This window comes from Oxyura jamaicensis, chromosome 7 (genome assembly GCF_011077185.1).
Source record: "Oxyura jamaicensis isolate SHBP4307 breed ruddy duck chromosome 7, BPBGC_Ojam_1.0, whole genome shotgun sequence".
NCBI classification, from domain to species: Eukaryota; Metazoa; Chordata; class Aves; order Anseriformes; family Anatidae; genus Oxyura; species Oxyura jamaicensis.
The window spans coordinates 2,226,773-2,247,449 of NC_048899.1; the positions used below are offsets into that span (position 1 = coordinate 2,226,773).

The 20,677-nt window shown below is 38.5% G+C and overlaps 1 long non-coding RNA gene across 1 annotated transcript in view; it reads right to left on the minus strand.

Moving 5' to 3' along the window:
• LOC118170223 overlaps positions 1-19,279 on the minus strand; it is a 49,726-nt gene extending 30,447 nt beyond the window's left edge. The window contains exons 1-2 of the long non-coding RNA XR_004752577.1: positions 19,138-19,279; positions 16,432-16,510 (exon numbers count right to left, since the gene is read on the minus strand). This is a non-coding gene — a long non-coding RNA (uncharacterized LOC118170223). The remainder of the gene's footprint in view (positions 1-16,431; positions 16,511-19,137) is intronic.
• Positions 19,280-20,677: the final 1,398 nt, after the last annotated feature.

The following is a 20,677-nucleotide window of genomic DNA, read 5'->3' on the forward strand; positions in this document are numbered from 1 at the left end:
GGACTCTGGTGTGAGTGAGAATTAGCAATTCAGCAGACTAAATCCTGATTCCTGTACTCAAACTGGAAATTAGTTTAGTATGCCACTGACAGTAGTGGCTATTGGAACAAGGAGTTTCTGAACTGACCCAGGGTTGAACCCAACAGCTTGGTCTTCACATTTATCTTTAATCCAGTTTAATGGTGTTGGCTAGAACATGCAAACTTGTAAACCTTTCTAATGCACGAGGATACTGGTGGTGTTATTATTTGATATACCATTAAGTGACTGCCTGATGGTTGATTCAGTGGGAAAACTGACCTTTTTCTATTTTTTCTCCCTACTATCAGTAAGAAGTGCCCAACTGAATTCTAAAAGCTTGAACCCTTTATTTTCCTCTAATGAAAATGCTACTTAGTTCATTAGAATGATAGCATGCTTACGGAAGTAGAGTTTCTACATGCCATGTAGGTGGCTATAATAGCGCTTCTAGATACTGTTTTTGAATGAATTCATTCATTATTGTTCCTTCAATAATATGGACAAGACGGGATATTAGATATTGTAAATATTTATAGATAAGAGAATAAAACATTGGAGAGCACTGGTGATACCTGCTTCCAAGTAATGATCACGGTTCACTGGTGATAAGGCTGTTGTGCTGAATGACTTGCTTTCAAGATCCCAGCCATGATTAGTATGCTCTTGTACTCAGTTGTAGACATCTTCTAGCTACCACAAATGATGAGATTGCAGTTTGAGAGAAAATGGTAGGTCTGGGGCCTCCCAAGAGTTGATAGAGTCAAATCTTTCTGACTACTCTCAATTACATGATACTGAGTTATAGATTCTGTATAAAGTGTGGTGATGCCACCTGCCAGACAAACAAAACTTCTCGTTCTCATAGTTCTAGGAAATCAACCTCACTTTAAGGGTTGGTGAGTTTTTTTTCCTACGCAGCTTCAAGTTCACCAGAGGCTATTTCTTGACAGTTTCAGTCTGATGGCTTCCAGTTGTTCAAAAGTGCATCTCCTGACATCATTGTTCATGGCTTATTGAATTTTATAAAGGTAGTTTGCAAGTGATCTGTGAGGCAGATATGCATTATAACTTGCACTTCATGTGCATTTCCAAATTCATTTATCTCACACAAGTGTTTTCTAAAAATCAAGAACTAAAACTGTATCTGGGAGTAGTTCTCACAAGTCTAATACTGCAAGTTCTGCTACATGAAAATGAACAAAATAAATTGTAAATGCTTCTTCATGGCCAATTGTTCTGATTGATCCAATTATAGCTTCTTTACCTAACATTTCACAAGACTGATTTAGAGATACCTGTCCAGACTGATCTGAGAAGAAAAGCATTAAAAAAATTATGTTGTTACAATGTATACAAAATGCATTAAAGCAATAACAGCAGCCTGACAGAAACCCAGAAAATCAAAGACTTTCAGAGGGGAGGTTGAAATGCCATTCTTAACACACCAAACACAGAGATTACAGCTTTTGTGGAAGATGAAATTACATGCTTTTTTGAGACTCCCTAATAAAGAATCATTCAGGCACACTGTAATGGTTTCAAAATTATATGGTATTTTAATCCTTTGCATTTGTCTTTGTATTATGTAAGTTAGACTTCGATCAACATTTCAACACCCTATCTTAGACAACTTACTATCTTTTCATTACTTTTCTTTTTCATAGGAGTAGCGGTATTTGGCATAAAATTCTCTGTTCTAGAGACACTTCTTGTACTCTGGGAAAACTAGCGAGATTTTTGTGTACGCTTTGGTTCTAGATCAGCATTGAAGTATTTTTAGATGCATTATCAAAGGACTTGGAAAATTATATCTGAAAAACTGAAGTCAGCTGAATGACTGTTGGTACCAGTACATACTTCTAATTACTCGAGGCAGTGTGGAAAGTATACACTGTTAGGACAGATTTTGACCAGAATGGCTCCACCGTAACCTTATAACTGCTAATTGTCCTGTTAAAAATTCATAAGCCTGTATTTCATACTAATTGCTAACTTAATGGGAAAAACATAAATAAAACAGTATTGCATAAATATTGTTAACTAACTGACACCCATTGGTCACTCAAGGAGTTCACTGAAGCCAGGCTGGCTCACATTTCAGTGTTCCCAAGCACAATCCAACTGGAAATAAATGAGACCTATCGCTTTTGGTGTTGAGGTTAGAGGTGAAAATGGTTACAGATCCTCACTTGTAGCAGTACTCACATGCACGTAGTGCTCCTAGTACAAGGCTTTTGAATATAAATGACTATTTAATTACTCTAAATACCAGAACAAATCTGATGTTATATGGGCCTCTGCACCACAGACTTTATTTAAAACTTCTCAGATTCCTCCCTCAGAAGCAGCATCGCCAGCTACACAACCTGTGGCAAGTTTACCAATGGCAGCTGGAGTACTGCTTTTCAGTACTCACACAAGCAATCTTATCCTTTGATGAACAAAGAAGTTCTAACTGTCAGCGCAATGGTGAGGGATAAGGTGAAGGTCTAATAAATACAATGGATGAATTGCGAGATAAGAGTATTAAGTATCAAGGACAAATCTGAGCATTTACATTTTTCTCTAATGCATTTTTTATGTTCATAGCCCTTTGCATTGTACCATATTTACTCTCTGAACTAAGAACTTTTGTGTGTCAGAGTAACTGTGAGGGATAAGGTGAAAGTCTAATAAATAAAGTAGATGAGCTGAAAGATATGAGTATTAAACATCAAGGACAAAGCAAAGCATTTACATTTTTCACTAAAGCCTTTTTTTTTGTATTCAGCCTATTATTTAACTACTTTCTCATGCTATCTTTTGGTAAACTATCCAGCTGATCAATTGTCAACGAACACCAGAAGGTTTATAAAAACGAAAGAAGTACAAACTATTTCTGTACGTGAAAAGATATGCTCAAAAATTATTTTGAGATGAAGTAGGTTCCAGGCCCATCTGGAGCCATTTTTTTCTGATGTAGATACAAGTGGGCCTCAGTTCTGCTCTGGGATAAACAGTAGGACTAAGTCATACTGCAATATGTGCTAACTCCTTTGCATTTGTCCTACCATTAAATAGCAACCTTAAAAAAAGGTTCCATTTTAAAGATCATCACTGTGTAACTTGAAGAAGGCACAAATAATTGACTCCCCCAAACCTCACAGACAAGGACAAGCAAAGGTTTGACAGAGTCCTTTGACAGTTAGAGCACATTGTCTTTGAGAGCTGGATCAGACCTTCTGCCATCACTGCTGGAAGTTAAATACATTCTGTGGTAGCTGTGCAACACCGTTATATTTTTGCCTAGTAAGCTGGTCAGAGATGGCACGTTTTAGAGAGGAGGCCACATTCCGATAATACTTTCAACCACTATAGACTCTAGCAAGAATAGCCATATGTGCCTCAGAAGCTGCATCTCTAGTTCCACGTTAGTATAGGTTTCAAACACACCTCTCCTGGTGTGCCATAAAAATAGTCATAAAAATAGCTCACACTTTGGCTCTGGTTCCACATTAGAGAGGCTCCAGGTAGGGAAACTGAAGCTGAGGGTTTCAAGCTCTTCTCTGAGTGCAGATGCAACTGACTTGCACAATTTGACATTGAAAACTTGAGCTTGTCTTAAGCATCATTACTAAAGGCAGCATGAATGCAGAAACACTTGTGAAAAAAATCATGCTCAGCAGGAATTCAGGCATGGTTCAAAATGATGCATTTGAATTTTAAAAAGCTTTCTTAATGTTCACTAAGTGCAGTGATTTTGTTGTATCCCCTGAACCAGAATGCTTTGCTGGGAAAACACACTTAGTTCTTGAGGACTGGTTCAACACATGAGCAGCATGTACTATGAAAGACTGTAGTTTAAAATAACTGCTGATGAAGAAACTTCTGTGGGAGATTTGCCAGACTTATAAAAGAAAGAGATACTATAGCAGAATATAAAAACAGATAAATAATAAATTGCAACTTCGTCTGGAGCTGTGGACTGTGTGAGTATTTACGGTTTTGAAAGGTTTTATGGGGAAAATGTTTTATTTTTTATGTTTTGAAATATATAGCAACATAAAAATGTAATGGTTGGCTTAACCTATAAAGAGTTTTCTAATCAGTAAGTCCCTGACAGAAGGTGGAATTTGTATCTCAGTGCAGAATTTATTTTTTTCTTTTCCTTTTAATTTTTGAAGACCATGATGCCTTGAAGTTGCTTGACATTATAGGATAAATTTTCAAAGCTCCGTGCAGGAGAGGTGCCAACACAAAAAACATCAAGCAAGCACTGAGTTATGTTTGTGCATCTCCTGTGCTGTGTTTTCGTAATTTCTCCCATATATCTACATAAAGATAGGGTTTGCAAATAGAGCAAAATTATAGATTGAGCTGGTTATTTTCCTTCTTCCATGTTATGTGGAAATTAATAAAGTAATTAAATGTTACATTTACTGTTCATTGAATTACTTGGTTGTTTGGTAATTATTAGTGTGATTACAAAGTGACATAAACAACCGTGTGGCTCAAATGTGCAATTATGTTCAATATATGCTGAGCTGACACACTCAAAACGTATTTCGCTGATTTTGCAGGCAATTAATAAATGTTCATGCAAAGTGGCTTGTGCAAAGTGCTATAAATAATGCAACAGAGTCCAGTTTTTGTTCAGCTTGTGCTTGAGCTTGCACTGAAGCACACTGCTTGTGAAGCCAAACGGGGACAATTTACTTGTTCACTGAAAAAATTAGGTGAAAGATAAAGGCAGATTTTTCACCTTTAGCTTATTCCCTCTCCTAAGACATCTGTGTATCACATCACATTGTACCTGTAAGGGATTACCTGAGATTTTGAAGAAGTAGCATTTGGTCCCAATTTCTCCCATAATGTTGCCAAGACTAGTAAAAAGAAGGTAGCTGTGTTTGCACACGGAGACTTCCATGTTATTTTTTCCTACTTTGTCATCTGTTTACTATAAAATAATACTGTGACTGACACTACTGTATGCTTGTGCTGATTATAAGACAGACAGGGTTACTCTTTTTTCTCAGATTTTTTTTGAAAAGTGAACAGTCTTTTATCAAAAATGAATGAAGTCATGACTCACTATGTTGAACCACAGCCACTCCAAAACACATAGCTATGTAGCATTTTGTAAAGTGGTGAGACACAACTAAACGCTTTTGTACGAATTATCTGGCACACTGTATCATTTCAAGGAACAAATAAATACTCTTAACATCTTCTTTACACGTCTGATTACAAATATTGAGATTATCTCAGCTCTGTTCCATTTCTTTAACTGCATTGGCAGTAAGCTTGGTTTTGCTGGCTGGGATGCATAATAAAGAGCTACTCCAGGTAGCAAAGGTGCCAAGAGGACACACTGCCTTCTTTTGTGGCCACTCTAAGTACACAAGAAATAAAATGGTGTTTTTTTTCCCTTATCCTTTCTTTCCTATTCTATCTGTTCTGCATTGTGTTGAGGTTTAATGCATTTCACTGCAGTGGATAGTTTGGGCATTTGAGGCTGCACATAATTCATTCACGAGGCTCAACACACAGGGTTATTCTCACTGCCAGGGAGTAAAGGGGAGCAACATAAAAACAGGATCGTATGTGTATGCTACAGATATTTTCTTCCTAAAAACAGTGGAACCTCTGGGATCAAGTGACCTTGAAGAAAATTTTTTCACCAGTGCCACAGCACAGTAAGTTTGCTTTGCTCTAGGCTGATGACTTCAGCTGTGTTTTCTGCATTGCCTCAGTAACGTCCATAAATCTTGCATGTTTTGCTGCTAGTGCAGGTCCAGGTGCTTTGCGGCTTTTGCTGTCCCTATAGTTATTGCAGGTTCTTTGGTCCCTTTGGCACTTTGAGTTGTTTCCTGAAGAACTTGAGAAGACTGATTTATGAGAGTACTTGGCTTATGCAGAGAAACAAAGGAGGAGGAAGAAAGACAGGAGGAAGCTGGGTTATGTGGCCCAAATAGCTCTCTATATGAAAAGAGTCAATATAATTTCAGAAAAAACACCCTTATTCCAAGTCTTTGTAAATATCAATTAAAACACAGTTCATAAATTGCCAGTATTTTCACTGTACTTTAACCTATAGAATTCTGCAGCTTTTTAGGGTGAAAAACCTGCTGCTTCTGCTAAGTGCATCCTGAGCCCTGTTGGAGTCTCCGCCTGAAGCATCTCTGTCAGTGAGTGGATAACAAACAGCGTTATGTGGTGTGTTGGTTAGTGGTAGTTACCATATGTTGTGGTCCTGACTAGAAGGCCATTGTAGGTCTAGGAGATAATGACCCACCCTTATGGATGGGGACTTCACAGCGTGCTGTGTGTTAGTACCAGGCCCACTCAGTGCTACAGCATGGGGATTCCCAGCATCTCAGGGGACATAAGATTATTTGTGCTAATCTCTTCTTATAGTGTTGACTCTTATAAATAGCATCGTCCTGGTGACAAACAATCCTCACTTTGTGGGATAAAAAGCGAAAAAAATGGTGCTCAAATAAGATAATTTGTATATCATATATAGCCTTGTATGAAATCATCTACACCATGACTTGACATGATAAAGTGAAGATATGCCTGGTGTGTTAACCAGTAACTGTAAGTGAACAGGTATAATGGACCGAGCCAGTTTTTATGGAGTCCCGATTCATTAAGAGGCAGACAGACAGACAGGCCAAAGCAAGGCAGTGGGATAAACTGGGATAAACTGTGTGGGGTGTAACACTCAGATGTAACGCCAGGAAGCATCTCTGCTGAAGGTGAAAAGACAACATTCATCTTGACATTTCTCACACTTTCTGGGAGTTTTTTTTTTTTTTTAAATATATATGCAACCTGTGCTATCAGAAGCAGAAAATGGATGGTCTGAGCAGAAAGGCTTGAATAGAAAGGGCTTCTGCTACTGCCCTGTTCTACCCTGCTGGGTACGCACAATGTAGCTTTGTATTAAACCCTCATAAAGCACTATTGCCCTCCTAAGTTCATGGCTGTTCTTGAAGGCTTGTGTGGTATGCACGCTAACAGTGTTTGAACAACACAATCGTGCTGCTTATTAGCAGTTATGTAAAGTAGTTTGCAGTCAAGTAATTAGATCAGGGCTGTGGACCAGATTTACAGAATCAGTTTTGTCTCTGAATACTGAGGGGAGCAGAGGAGAAACTTGTGGGGATGGAAAATAGTATTAAGCTAACACTACCCCAGTTTCTGGGTTTATTTTTCTAATTGCCAAGTTCTTGTTTATAAAATGCTTAGAAAAGCAGAAAGCAAATTCAATGCCTGCTCTTGTTTTCCCCTTTTACTTGTTTTATTTTCTCAGAACTATGGTGTGATGCTTTCTGTCTAATGGCTGGAGACAGGGAAGGAAAACCTCTGATCTGGGTTTTTTTATTATTATTATTTAATACAAGAACACCACCTTCAGCGCTTGAAAAGTGTTTGCACTCAAATTCTGATGTTTTGTTTAGTTCATGGGCAGCATTAGATAAGGAACTTCTGAAACCTTCACAACTCACAGTTCAGACATCTTTGTAGAGGGAACTCTTTCAGCATTTTGGTGATATTTGTGTGACCCCTTTCATTAGCTCCTTTCTGCAGACCTCTGCCAAGTAGTCTCTCACACTCCCAGAATTTCACAGGCCTCAGACTGAAGATAAACCCCACAGACCTTTACCTGCCACCCCAGCTGAGCTATCCTTTCAAGTAGTCTCTATGTCTTTTCCTGTTATTTAGCTCTTCTTCTCAGTCTACTGAAGAATTTGCAAATATTGTGCCCCCTGGTAGGCTGGTAGAAAAGCAGGGCTTAATACATGCTTTGGACACTGACCACTTCTCTCTCTGGACACCTTTAAAAAAATGGTGGTAAACAGATATGGAAAGGTCAGAGGATAAAACTGTCAGTGGTGCAATGATGTCACTTTGTACTGTTGTTTTTCAGTAGATAAAACAATACAGTGTCACCTTTACATGGTTCTTTGATATACTAAACACCATCTTCTTCCATTAATTTCTGTGGGAATAAAGTGCACTCAGTATAATGCAGGTTTGCAGTTGGAGTCAATGGGAATGATTTTTTTGACCTCAGTTTGCTCTGGATCAGGTCCATGGTGCCCAGCAGTGAATTTACGGTGCCATCTAAGCCCTGCAGAGTATGCATGAGTCATCTCCATGGTACTGAGGCAATCTCAGTAAATAAGAAGAGACAGCTCCTTTCTCAACAGGTGAACCAAATCCCCAAAGTAATTTTTTTTTTTTTTTTTCCCAAGGAAGCAAAAGGTTAATTTGAAGTGCTTGTGGCCTTCCATGAATCAAATGAAGTAATCCCATGTCTGAGTTTTAAAAGCATCCGTAAATTAGCAGGGTGTAGTGTATAGATCAAAAAGAGGGTTATCAAAGATTAATAAAAAGAGAGAGAAGAGGGAGACAGAGGGAGGAAACTCTTCTAGAAACTCTCTATCATAACTCCAACTAAACCGGAGAGTACTATTCACTTACTTCTGGTCCAGTTAGCATGCACTATACTATAAACCCCAGGGCAACAATACAAACATGTCAGAAGGGAGAGAGAAAAATCAGGCATTTTGAGAATGTGGATAATAAAGTCTGTGAAAAATAAAATGGGGAATGAGTTGAATAAAGGAGAACACAAAAAGGGGAAAAAAAAAAAAGTAAAAAAATAAGAAAAACGTCTCTTGGCTATTTTTATCCCATTTGAACCCTGGTTATTTTTTAATGCCAGTTCTATCTGAAAGGCAAGTCACATAATGAAAAGAAGTGCCAATGGAAAACCAGGATTTTTCTGGAAAAAGCATTCATTAGGTGGAAGGAAAACCTGATTTCTCAAAAAAAGCAAACAAACTGGTCACACAAAAGAAAAAGCTTGTATCACAGAAGGAGCAGTCAAGACCGTGAAACCAACTCATTTTGTGTTTTCACATGATGTTGGAAATTCTCCAGGCCATATTAAATTGCCATGCATACGCAGGGCACTGTTTATGCCTCCTAATCTTTAGCTGTTGACTAGTGTCCTCTACAACCCCCTATGCTTAGTGTCAAGCAGTATGATAACAGCTTAGTGGTAAACAGTATGGCAGGTCATACTACCCACTTACCCAGGAACTGGATGGCGTTTAGGAGCTCAGGTGTAAGGCAAGCAATGAATATTGAGTACCTGTTTTCACAGTGGAGGCGTTACAGCAATCCCCACACCAGCAAAGCTTTAATCTTACAAACTCCTGAATATGCCTTGTTTGGTCTACTTGAGCAGAAGCCACATTGTCTCATCAAGACGGAGACTTTCAGCCACAACAAAACAAACCACCACAATTATGCTACTGAAACACTGCATTTCTATTAGGTTGCATGTTTGCCCTGGTTAAAATTTTACTGACGTGGGCAGTCTTTGGGAGCACAGTAATCCGAGTCAGCAGGCAGCAGGTGGAAGAGTAGGAGAAGATGGTGAGGAAAACAACAAGACTGCATAAAAACAATCGCAAAACACTGCAGGAAGACAGAGCAATCTGATACCTAACTCTTTGGTTTTTCATGGATAATTATTTATGGCTTAATAGCACGGAGGGAAAACTGAGTTGCAACAAGCAGATCAAAACTCACATCTCATAGTGCCTGTAAAAGCGCCAACGTGCCAAGACTCCAGCTGCACCAGGGTCCCGGACAGACTGGGGGAGTGTCGGCAGCACTTAGCACTCAGCTGCTATGCTCTATGCCATGCCAAGGTGGAGCGGTTGTGCACTAAATATGAAATCTCTGTATTTCACATTACCACAAACAGGAATAGAGCAATTTCATGGGAGAGAGAATAGGTGGCAAGAGAAACAAAACACACAAATAGCTCTGCATATTTCATGGCATCTCATTTTCAGTGCAAGTCCCAGTACATAATGGTCTGATGTATCTTCTTATTGAGACTTTGGCTGTAACATCACAGAATACAAGATTCTGGGCTGTTTTTTCACGCAAAGCAATCACTTTCTCTAGGGCTTGGTCTTAGCAAACAGACAAAGGCCTTGATCCTGCAGAATCTCGTGTGTAAGCTCTCACTGTTGGTACACACCAGCAGCAGGAATTTGCGGTTCAGTGTCTGAACACTTCACGATCCTTGCCCATTTTCTCCTTTTACTCCAGCTCTGCTGAGGTCTACTGGTTGTCTGCCCCTTTGGGGTCAGAGATTGTGCATCTCCTATGATGGCAATTTTTCTAGAAAAATAGATGGGCAATATTTTAAATGCTGTGCAGAACCTGTCCGTGTAGCCTGCCCTAAGCACTGTGTTTGTGGGTGTACATAGGGCAAGCCAGTCAATACCTCAGTTAACCATGTTTATCAGTGGGGAGATCAGCCCCTTAATAATGCTGACGTTTTTGGGCAGAGGTTGCAAATCTCCATCCTTGTAGCTTTGCTTCATTTTCAGTGTATCTTGTAACTTCCTGCAGATGAAGCATATGCCATGCTATTTGTTGTCCATCACTGGGAGTTCTTTTAATGACCAAGAAAAGGATGGCTTCTCCCTCCTCCAAACATGTTAATAGAGAGCTGATCGAGTGCCTGTGTAAACAAGACAGAAGTGTCCTCTTGCTTAAATAAGCATTGGATTGTATCCTGAAAGGAGGACCAGCAAATCTCAGACAGCAGACTGTTTAGGCATATTTCTTTGTTTGTTGTTGAGCTTGCCTGCAAACTGCTGGGAAACCTGGACTCTGTAGTTCAACTGTCATAATTGTGCAGATTGAAGACATTTTGGTGAGTCATTGACTTGATTAGTGAATATGTTCAGCTTGTTTTCCTCTAATATCATGCTAATTTATTGCTGAAGCATCATATTTGATTGTTTTATGTGTCAATGATTAAAAATAGTAATTTGAATATGAGACTCAGTGGTGCAATTAGAAAACTGTTCTAGTAGGTGGGGAAAATATAAATATAATGCAGCACAATGGAGTTAACAGGCTATTAATTTTTTTTAAAAAAGCTCTCAAGCCTGTCATTCAGTTGTCCAAAACATGATGAATAACAAATCAAAACAATTGTCCCTTATAATTATGTTACTATCAAATTAAATTAAGATCTTAAACAACTTTCTTTGCAGCATGGCTACTCTGAAAGCCTTGAAAAATGCAGTAATTCAGTATTCCTGTTAATGATCTTTGGCTTTTCCTTCATTTCAGAGAACAACCAAAAACTGAACTATAAACCACTATCAACTTTGTGTTCCAAGAAACAGCTTTTTCTAAGTTCTTCTAAGTAGGTATAATTACATTAATGACCAGTCATCAGTTAAATAACTAAATAAGCTAACTCTGAATACACTGAGATTTCACTCCTGGTATTTTGAATCTGCAGGCAAATCACTTGGCACTCTCTTTCTACAAGGTAACAAATATTGACCCTAGTTTCTATAGAGTAAGTTATGTTCCTAGCCTCTTCTGAGCCTGCACTGAATCTATATCCACTGTGGTACTAGACATCACGCTGTTACAGGCCAAATATTAGGGCATGAAATATTTTCTGGTGTATTTTGGACAAAATACAATAGGAAGATTCTACCTGCTGATAAATATCTATTAAAAGAGCAATAGTACTGTTTACTTTTAGTCTGGGTTTTTCATTGTTCCTAAATTTTCATTGATTTTTTTTCTTTCTTTCCACAAATAGATTCACACCACAACACTCATCTGGAAAGGACTGTTTGTTATTTAGGCTGCTTGCGATCACCAACCTAATTATAAAACCTCAGTCATCCAGCTAGGGAAGAGAAATAATATCTCACAAGGTAGACATCCAAATACACAGTGCTCAATGCGTAGACAAAGCCAACACTTTCTAAAGGGGTACAGGCTGGGCTAGGCCTAAAGTAAGCTTTGCACGCCTGCGGAAGACGCATAAACCATAAACATCAGATTTGCCATGGGAATACTTTTCAAAAGAGACCCTTCAGTCCATCCCACTTCTCTCAGACCAAAGTTCTCAGTTGTCTAACAGCTGCTGCTTGTGCAGCTTTTGTCTGGCAAGTTTGGGGCAAGAAAGGCATCTGCAAAGATTCCATGGCATGCTTTGCAAACATAAAGATGCTAATGCCATTGACCTAAAAATGCCTAGTGTGGAAGGCTGAAGTAATATTTCCAAAGGTATATTAATGTTATGAGAGCAGAAATGACATTGAAATCCAATATGAATATCTCCATATTGTAGATGTGGCTTTTATGTTCAGGTATTTAAACAATATGAGTCTGATGCCATGCTGCTTTGTAAAGATCTCATTTCACCCACAATTTTACTTACGTGCTATTATAATTTTAGCTCTAGGGTGTCTAGAAATATTTTTGAAAACTACATGTAAATACCCCTGAGATTTTTACTCCTCAAGACGAAGTAGTTTGCAAAACAGATTCTCAGTTTTGGAAGTGCTAATGGGGTCTTTTATAAAGGAAATGTTTATTTCTGTTTTATTTGTGATAACAATGAAATATAAATTGAGCAGGTGTGATACAGCATAGAGAAGAGCCCTGATTTGACGACCTTAAATAGTTTCAATCAACAGGAGCATTCAGTGTAGTGCAGAATGAACTAACGCTTCCTAGAACAAGTATTGATGGATAACAGCTCACAAATTTGGAGTGACACATCTCCACTCTGATTATAATTGCCACCAGCTACCTCTGCAAAGTGAAGATCATGTGCCTATGTGTTTATATACCTGCTAAAAAAAAAACAACAAACAAAATTTCTTCCTAGTGTTGTCCTTATTCAGCTGTACAGCTGATACTCTTCTTTAACTAAGGAGGGCAAAATAGTCATAGCTATTTAATGATTAGAAATGGGATATAGCGTAAGGATAATAGTAAGGACATTGTACACGTTGACATTTTCTAATATGGAATAATTTAAAAATAGAAGTAAAAAAACTTAGAAATAGGCAGGCATTATATGAACTACTGTGTAGTTACCTCTGGAGTGGCTCTCTATCTCCAATTACATACATGGTATATTTTTGTGTAGATTAATTCTCTATTTGATGTATGGTGTCTAGTTTGATAACACCTTTTACAATGAATAAACTAAGCTCAGAGAGTTGTGATCTCTTGCTCACCTTACAAATACAAGAAGAATTCCAGGAATCTTTATTACTAAGCTAGCATTTGTTAGTAGAAGCACATTATTATCAACAATGCTAATTCTATGTTCAGAATTAAAACCTATTTTTTATGATGAGCTGAAATAGAGTTCAGTATGTTCCTTCATATCATTAATAACTTTTCATTTTAACAGTAAAAAAGTTTTCATTTTTGCAATGAGTTAAGAATTTGTTTTGTGCTGAACTTGAAAAAAAAACACCCTGAATATTCTGAAATTAATCACACACACACAAAAGAGGAAGTAGTTGTATCCTTGAAATGCTCCATTGCTTTGTGTCCTCAGGATTGGACACGGTCTCTCCTGTTAAACTTTCTGTGGCATATTGTGACATAGACTGAAATACACTGTTTTAAAAAGATTAAAACAATGGCTGTTGAAAAAATCAAAACACGTACTCTTGTAATATCAAAATATTATCATTCAAGAACGTCAAGAGGCTTATAGGTGTCCTGAGCAAAGGTATGAGAAAGCAGTTCACAGGTGGTGAATATTTTGAGTAAGAAGCATGCAGAATTCAGTGTTCTACTCAACATGACCGATCAGTAGCCTGATTCAAAGGCCATGCAATCAACCTGGAAAGCTTGCCATGGCTGAATACATAGCAAATTAGTTGGACAATGGTAGTTTATTTTGTATGCTCTGGGAAACAAAACAAGAGCAAATAAATACTCATTTTATCTTAATAAACCTAGCAATCTATTAATTTCTTTAAAAGTATACCAATGATCTTGAAAGTTCAAAGACAATCTTCTGTAAATTGTATAAACACTACGCATCCCAAGGTATTGTGTAGCTGAAATGTTGGGTCTTGCCTCAGCAACCGTGTATCTAGAGATATCCCTTTTGTTACCGTTTGTTCTTTCAACAGAAATAATTTGTTTTATATTAAGTTGTAGCAAATTGCCCTGCTATCTTTGCTGTAGGATGAGCTCTTCCAAATTACATGTGCATGTAGGTTTGGAAAGGTTTACAGTGATTGATGTGGTACATTGTTTGTGCATCAATAAGCTGAGATTGCTATGTGTGATTGTTTTATAACAATTATTGCAGATATTTTAGGGACAGCTTTTCTTGCTTTTGTGAAATCTGTGCTGCAAAAAGCAGCAGCAGACTTTTGAAAAGACCTTATGATTATGACTAAATAATCTTTTCGGAGATATTTAGATTTCAGCTTGCACCTGTTTCTTTCAGGAGAAACTAGTCTTTCTCAAGTAGCACATTGCACATTTTTGTTTGTTTGTTTTCCTTTCCCAGTCTCCAGTCCCACATTTGTATTTGCACCCCTGTTTCAGGGAAGGGGTTACCTGGAGCAGAGGATCCACACAGACTTTCTTGCTCTGTCTACCCTCTGATGATGCTCTCCTGGCTTTCATATGGAATCACTCTCTTTCAGCTCCTAGTCATGCCCTGCCAGAAATATTTAGCATGCACTTTTGTATCTTTTCTTCCAGGATGCTTACTCACTTCTCACAAAACTGTCACACCTATCTCAAATGAAAATATATGCCCTTAGGAGTAGGACTGTCTCCAGAGGGAGTGAGCCCAAATTTTCAAAGGCTGAGTCATTCCCACGCTGGCTCTGGCCACAGGATGTCAAGCTTGCTTTAGCATTGCACCAGGCTTCACTGAAAAGGCTTCTTTAATCTATTTGTGTTTTATTCACTTGACAGCTTAAAAGGAAAAGACTCTGTGTGCTCCATTTCTATGGATTCTTACAGACATAATATTGTCTCTGTGGTCACCTTCAGGGGCTCCTGGGCAGCCCTGGCCCAGACGGTGGTGGCCTCTCAGTTCACCTGGAAACCAAATCTGCACTCTAATCTGATTGCTCAAAATCAGAGGTAGGTCGAAAACCTTATACATAAAATTCTGCCTGAGCTTCAGAGGGAAAAATGTCCAGTGAACGCAGTGGAGGCGGGATTAAACCTGAATTTTTGCCCATACTGAAAACAAAACCAGTGCCTGTGTGGCTGGTCAACAGACTATCCCCTCATTTTGAGTGACATCGATTTTCTGCTGTGTGTGCATACAAAACCTGCATCTCTTGAGTAGGGAAGTGAGCATCATATTTATTTTATGCCTAGAGGGCAAGCTAACCTGCTGGCTCCTGAAGATGTACATTATATTTATTCCTTCCGGTAGGAATTAATGAAACTTCAGGAAATATGATAAATGATATGGAGTGATTTATGAATGTCCATCACAGTTAGTCATTTTGCTCCTTGAGGAGGTTCCTAGGGCTTATAAAGGCTGCATTTGCAGGTTCATTGCCTACTACGTATGAACAATAAAAGTCCTGTTTCATGCTGGAAAAATGCCTTGATAAAAAAATAAATAATAATAATAAATATATTAAAAATAAATAATGCCTTGATAAAAAAATAAAAAAATAAGGGAAATGTCATAAGGAACATTTATAAACAACTTCAGTGTTAAGCTGTGATCTGGCCATTCAGAAAAGAGAAACTGCCATGCTGGAGAGAGAATAGTCCTTCAGAGAAGAGCACTGCTATACAATAAAAACCAGTGCTCATATTGTGGGTTGGGAACTTTCTCTTTGACCCTCCTTGCTATAAAGCTTGATCCTTCAGTCTCTGATCTCTCACACTTGGAGTCAGTGGGAGCTTTTTGATCCTATGGTTAAACACATCACAGGACTTTGCTGGAACTAATCTTTGGCTCTGTGTGTCAAATTAGGCACACGTTTGCGAAGCAGTGACAAGAGCCCAGAGCCTGCCTGAATTAAAACATTTAACTTTGAATCATGGAGGAGGACTGCTCATGCATATTTGCTTTCGCGAAAAGATGAATGACTTTTGTAAACTTGATAACTATTTTCATTCCCGGGTAGGCATTCAGGGATTGTAGTCATATTTGCAGCATTGTATGTGCCCCAACAAATCCAGCCACCCTCACTTCCACGCAAAGCATTTAAAAATTGTTTCCTAGACACATAAGTCAAATATACATACCCAAAGGAATGTCCCAGATTTTCTTCTGCTGTTTGGCAGAGATGTTGGCATCCCTTCTCTTTTTTTTTTTACCGTGACTCTGAAATCTTTTCTGAGAGTTACCACCCACCTGTGATCAGGCATGCAGATTTCCATTGTTTATCCTCATCTAGAAGTACATTTCTGAATTGTTTGTCTGATTTACTGTATTTCTAAACAAGATATACTAAAAGCCCAGAGTATTGGGGCCTTCATTTGTATTTGGTTTGCAGACTATCACAAACAAATATGTGAAATAGTAAAATGGTAAAAAAGACAACATTCTTCTACCTGTCATGCTTGCTTCCTTCCCTTCGACATAGTAGGGGATCACAGTCTGAGCTCCCATGAGGTTGTCTAGGCAGCATATCTGCATAAAATATTGTCCTGATTAACTTTGCAAAGGAAAACAGGACATCCTGGGATACTATTCCCTTTTTTTGTCATGGAGCTTTGGGCACTGTGTTCTTGTTCTTTGAAACATGAAGTTGCATAGAGGCAAATTTAGAAAGTAGCTCTGCATTTTGAATTTCCTCTTGATCTAACATCCACTGGGAGATGAGGCACATTTTTAATTGTTTGGTATTTATTTAAGGAGGGATCTGGCAGCTTTGAAAGGATTTACCATTCACAGTACACATCCCCACAGTGTTGTTCAAGGGAGGGGCAGGGCAGGAGGATGAGTGACACCTTGCTGCTTCAGTGTCTCTTCTTAAGCAAGTCATGGCACTTCTGATACCTAAGAGGCTGAATCACATATAGCCTTTGCACCTGCTTGGTTCTGCTCCATTATGTTATTTGTAACCTGTTTAGGCAATTAACTGTTGTCCAAAGAATGTAATATAAATGTCTGCTGATTTCACTGCTGTCCTAGTTCCTTTAATGAACTGATTTTGATATACGTTTGTTGAGCTTCGTAAGTTACTTTAATAGCTAGATCCTACTTCCTACCATATAGGTTTCTCAGTCCTAGGATCCATTAGAATAAGTAGAAATGGATATAATGGATATTCATAAAAGCTTACTTTGATTAAAACACTGTGTGAAATTGAGATACACTGTAAGATCAAATCAGATAAAACCCACCAATAACTGACTTTTTCTGTCATCAGACTTTGACTCCAGGTCTCTGGTTTTGCTCCAAACCCTACGCTGTGAGTAGGGCACTAAGTCAATGAGGCTTAGAAAGGATTTTTTTAGATGAAAAAGTCATCTTTAATTTCAGTTATAGTGCCTGTTGATCCTCAGAACAAATATTAACTCCTCTAGAGATGCCATAGCTTTATGAGCAGAAAAGCTCTTCTAAATTACATTATATACTAACACAGTCCTTAATAAGATGGTATGAATATGATCATCGGCAGAGAGCCAGACTCTGGTGTTCATAGCAGATCTATATGGTTTTAATTTTGGTGGCATTTATGGTTAAACGCTATATGGTCTTTAATGTGCCATGAGTTTAAAGACTGACCACTTGAGGGCAGGGAGAGCTGTGGATTTTGAAGCTGTGCGGTAAGGTCTCTGGGCCTCTACAGCCTGGAAAGAACCAAAATACATCCTTGGTCCATTTTGGGCTTTAGGAAGCCCTACAAAGCAGCGATCTTTTCCAGGAGTCACACAACTATTAGAATCCTTATTTTGTTGATATCAGGTTTACTACAATATTCCTGTTGACATTACTATATAATGCTGAACCTGTCTGTGGCTTCCTCTAGAAGGACTTTCTTGCATGCAGGACTATGCCAAAATTCACCAGAGCAAATTTGTAATGCCTGTATTTTTGGCACGCTTTTCTTCAATTTTGAGGGTTCTTAATCTTTAAATGAAGAGGTATTTCTCTTATTGTTGCTGAGCAAGAGTGGGCATTATTGTGATCTGTGTATTGTAAATTATTGAATATCGGGAGGTGAAACCTAGTTTCTGTATTAAGAAAAAGAGTTTCTTATATACAACAACTGCAGGTTGTCTTGTGCATTGTAGCCATGTACAACTGACTGTTGTAATGGCCCTTTTCTTTTAACCTCTTCTCTCTTGTGATTTGTGATCTCTGTGACCACAAGGTCACTAGAGCTGAAATTTTGACCTCGTTCAGATAGATAACAGTACAGAAGAAGTTGTCACATTCTCATTTACTCTCCCTCACACGAGCAGGGGATGCTATTATTGTTATTTCTTTACAGTTTCCCATATTTTAAATAAATGTGTTCTATGTTGTCAGATGCAGACTCTATTTTTATAGAGTAAAATATAATCAAAGCTGCTGTAACCGAAAAACACAGGGGCAAACCAACATTGTAGCAGAGGCAAATTAAAGATATAGCTGCTTTTGTAAGTAGATGCCACCTGGTGAGGTTTCGCATGCAAAAGAATTATTAAATCGTTTTAAATTACTGAATTAAGATGGAATTATTGAATTACTTTTCAAACAGTAATATTATATTGGTCTGAAAAGAAGGCCTAGGTTTAGACTGTCTACAAGAAGTTTCAACCTTAATTTATATATAGCATACAGCAAAAAGTAACTAAAAATACAGCCTGTGTAAGTTGACATTGTTTCACTGCTGCTAACAGATCTCTGCTACTTTGCCTTGATCCAGAATTACAAGTCTGTTTATATACCCAAAAGAAAGGGGAAAAAAAACACAAAGTTTACCATATTCACAATGTAAGAGGGGATAGGGGAACAGCCTCAGCTGCAAAGCCTTTTAACTTTCCCCTGTTTGTCATATGTATCAAGATGTGCTGATGTGCTCACTCTGGGATTGTGCCGTGTATGCCATGGCATGTACCCAATGGTGTGCACGCCATGCTGTGCTGCGTGCACTGTGATACACACAGCACATAGGCTGGGCTTTGTGTGCTATGGTACACACAGCACGTACGTGCAGGTAAACAGGACATCTTGAACCCGTAGCCTGGCCCCTGCCTGGGGGGACACCTGGTGGGACAGGGAAGACCAGGTTGTGGCTATAGTTTGCTTTCATTCATGCTTCTTACCAGCTGATAACAAGGTGTTGGAAAAGCCCCTTGGGAAGACTGCTGCCGTGATGGTGTTCTTCAATTATTCATGTCCATGCTAGGCAATCTGATGTGTTCTCAGGGAAAACATTTCTGAACAGCAGCAAAGCTTCTGTCTTAGGGATTTATGGGAAAAAACAAAACAAAACAAAACAAAACAAAAAAACCAGCCCCCAGCCCCTTCAGGACTGGATTGCTTTATTACACCCATCAACGTCCTTAAAATTACATCACTGCTTACCTTGCATTTAGTAAAATCAGTCCTACAGAGCTTGTTTCATCTGGGGGTCTGCATCTCAAGGCAATTATTTGCCAATTTTTAATGTTAAAAAGTAAATGTAAACACTTGTACTGTAATATCAAGGCTTGCTCTTTTACTTGTCAAAGTTTTGAATTCTTAGTGACGTGTCACAAGATCTGCAATCCTGTAAAGTTCATATCAGAGGTCCAAACTGCATGCACATGGGCAGAATGGAGATAAAGCTGTGTGTTTGTGACTTACAGGCTATGTACATCTTCCATCGGGGCAGTGAAAGATGAAGCTGATTTAATCAAGAAGGCTGCTAACTAGAGCATTTCTGGATTCACTGCATAAAACCACCATGGGGTCAATGAAGGCCATTTCTAGCTCTCATTTATGCAAAATACTATTTTTTATCATTGTATAACTTCCATAAGAGGATCAAGTATGACATGGGCATCTGTCGGGAATGGCAGCAGCACCAAGCTCTGCCTCTACAGATTTTCTATTATTACCCATCACTTTTATTTGAGGAGCCAAGTAAAGCCCTTTATGTACAGGCAGGAATGTGGGTGCACCCTGCTCTCTGAAGGGTTTGCAATCCAAATATATGACTGACAAAGGACAGAAGAAAGTAATATGATACCCGTATTTCCCAGCTCAGAAAGTGAGGCACAGAAAGGTAGGGAGATATGGGTAAGGACACTGGGCAGAATTTGGCAGAGCTGGAAGGAGGGACCTGATGCTAGGAGTTCTGATGCAAAAAGCTGTGCAATCAGGCAATATAAACACTGTTTATTAATACTGTTTTCTGAAATGGCCTGGAAAAAGACTATCATCCTGATGCTTGTCTTAGTCTAACAGAAGACACTTCTCTCATAGGCTACCAATCATCCTATACGGGAAAGGTGTTGTCCTCCCAGAAGAGAGAAGAAAATGTACAAGCTGCAGTGAAGAGTTTTTTTTTTTTTTTTTCAAAAAACCTCTTAATAGGAAATTAAATAATTAGACTTGTATTTAGAAGAATGTAATGTTTATATGCTCTTGCTAATAGCAAGATGCCATGCCTGTTACCTTTATCTTATGTTGATAATTCCACTGAGAAAAATTTTATGGAGACAAAAATCTACGAATTGGATCCTGTTTAAAAAGAGCTAGGGCTTTAAGTATGGCAGCAAAATAGTCCCAAGTCACAGGCCTGTGCTGTGCTGTCAGATGACCTCAGGGGATTTATCTGTCTTTCCACAACTGCAATTTGACTGTGTCTAAGTGCACACT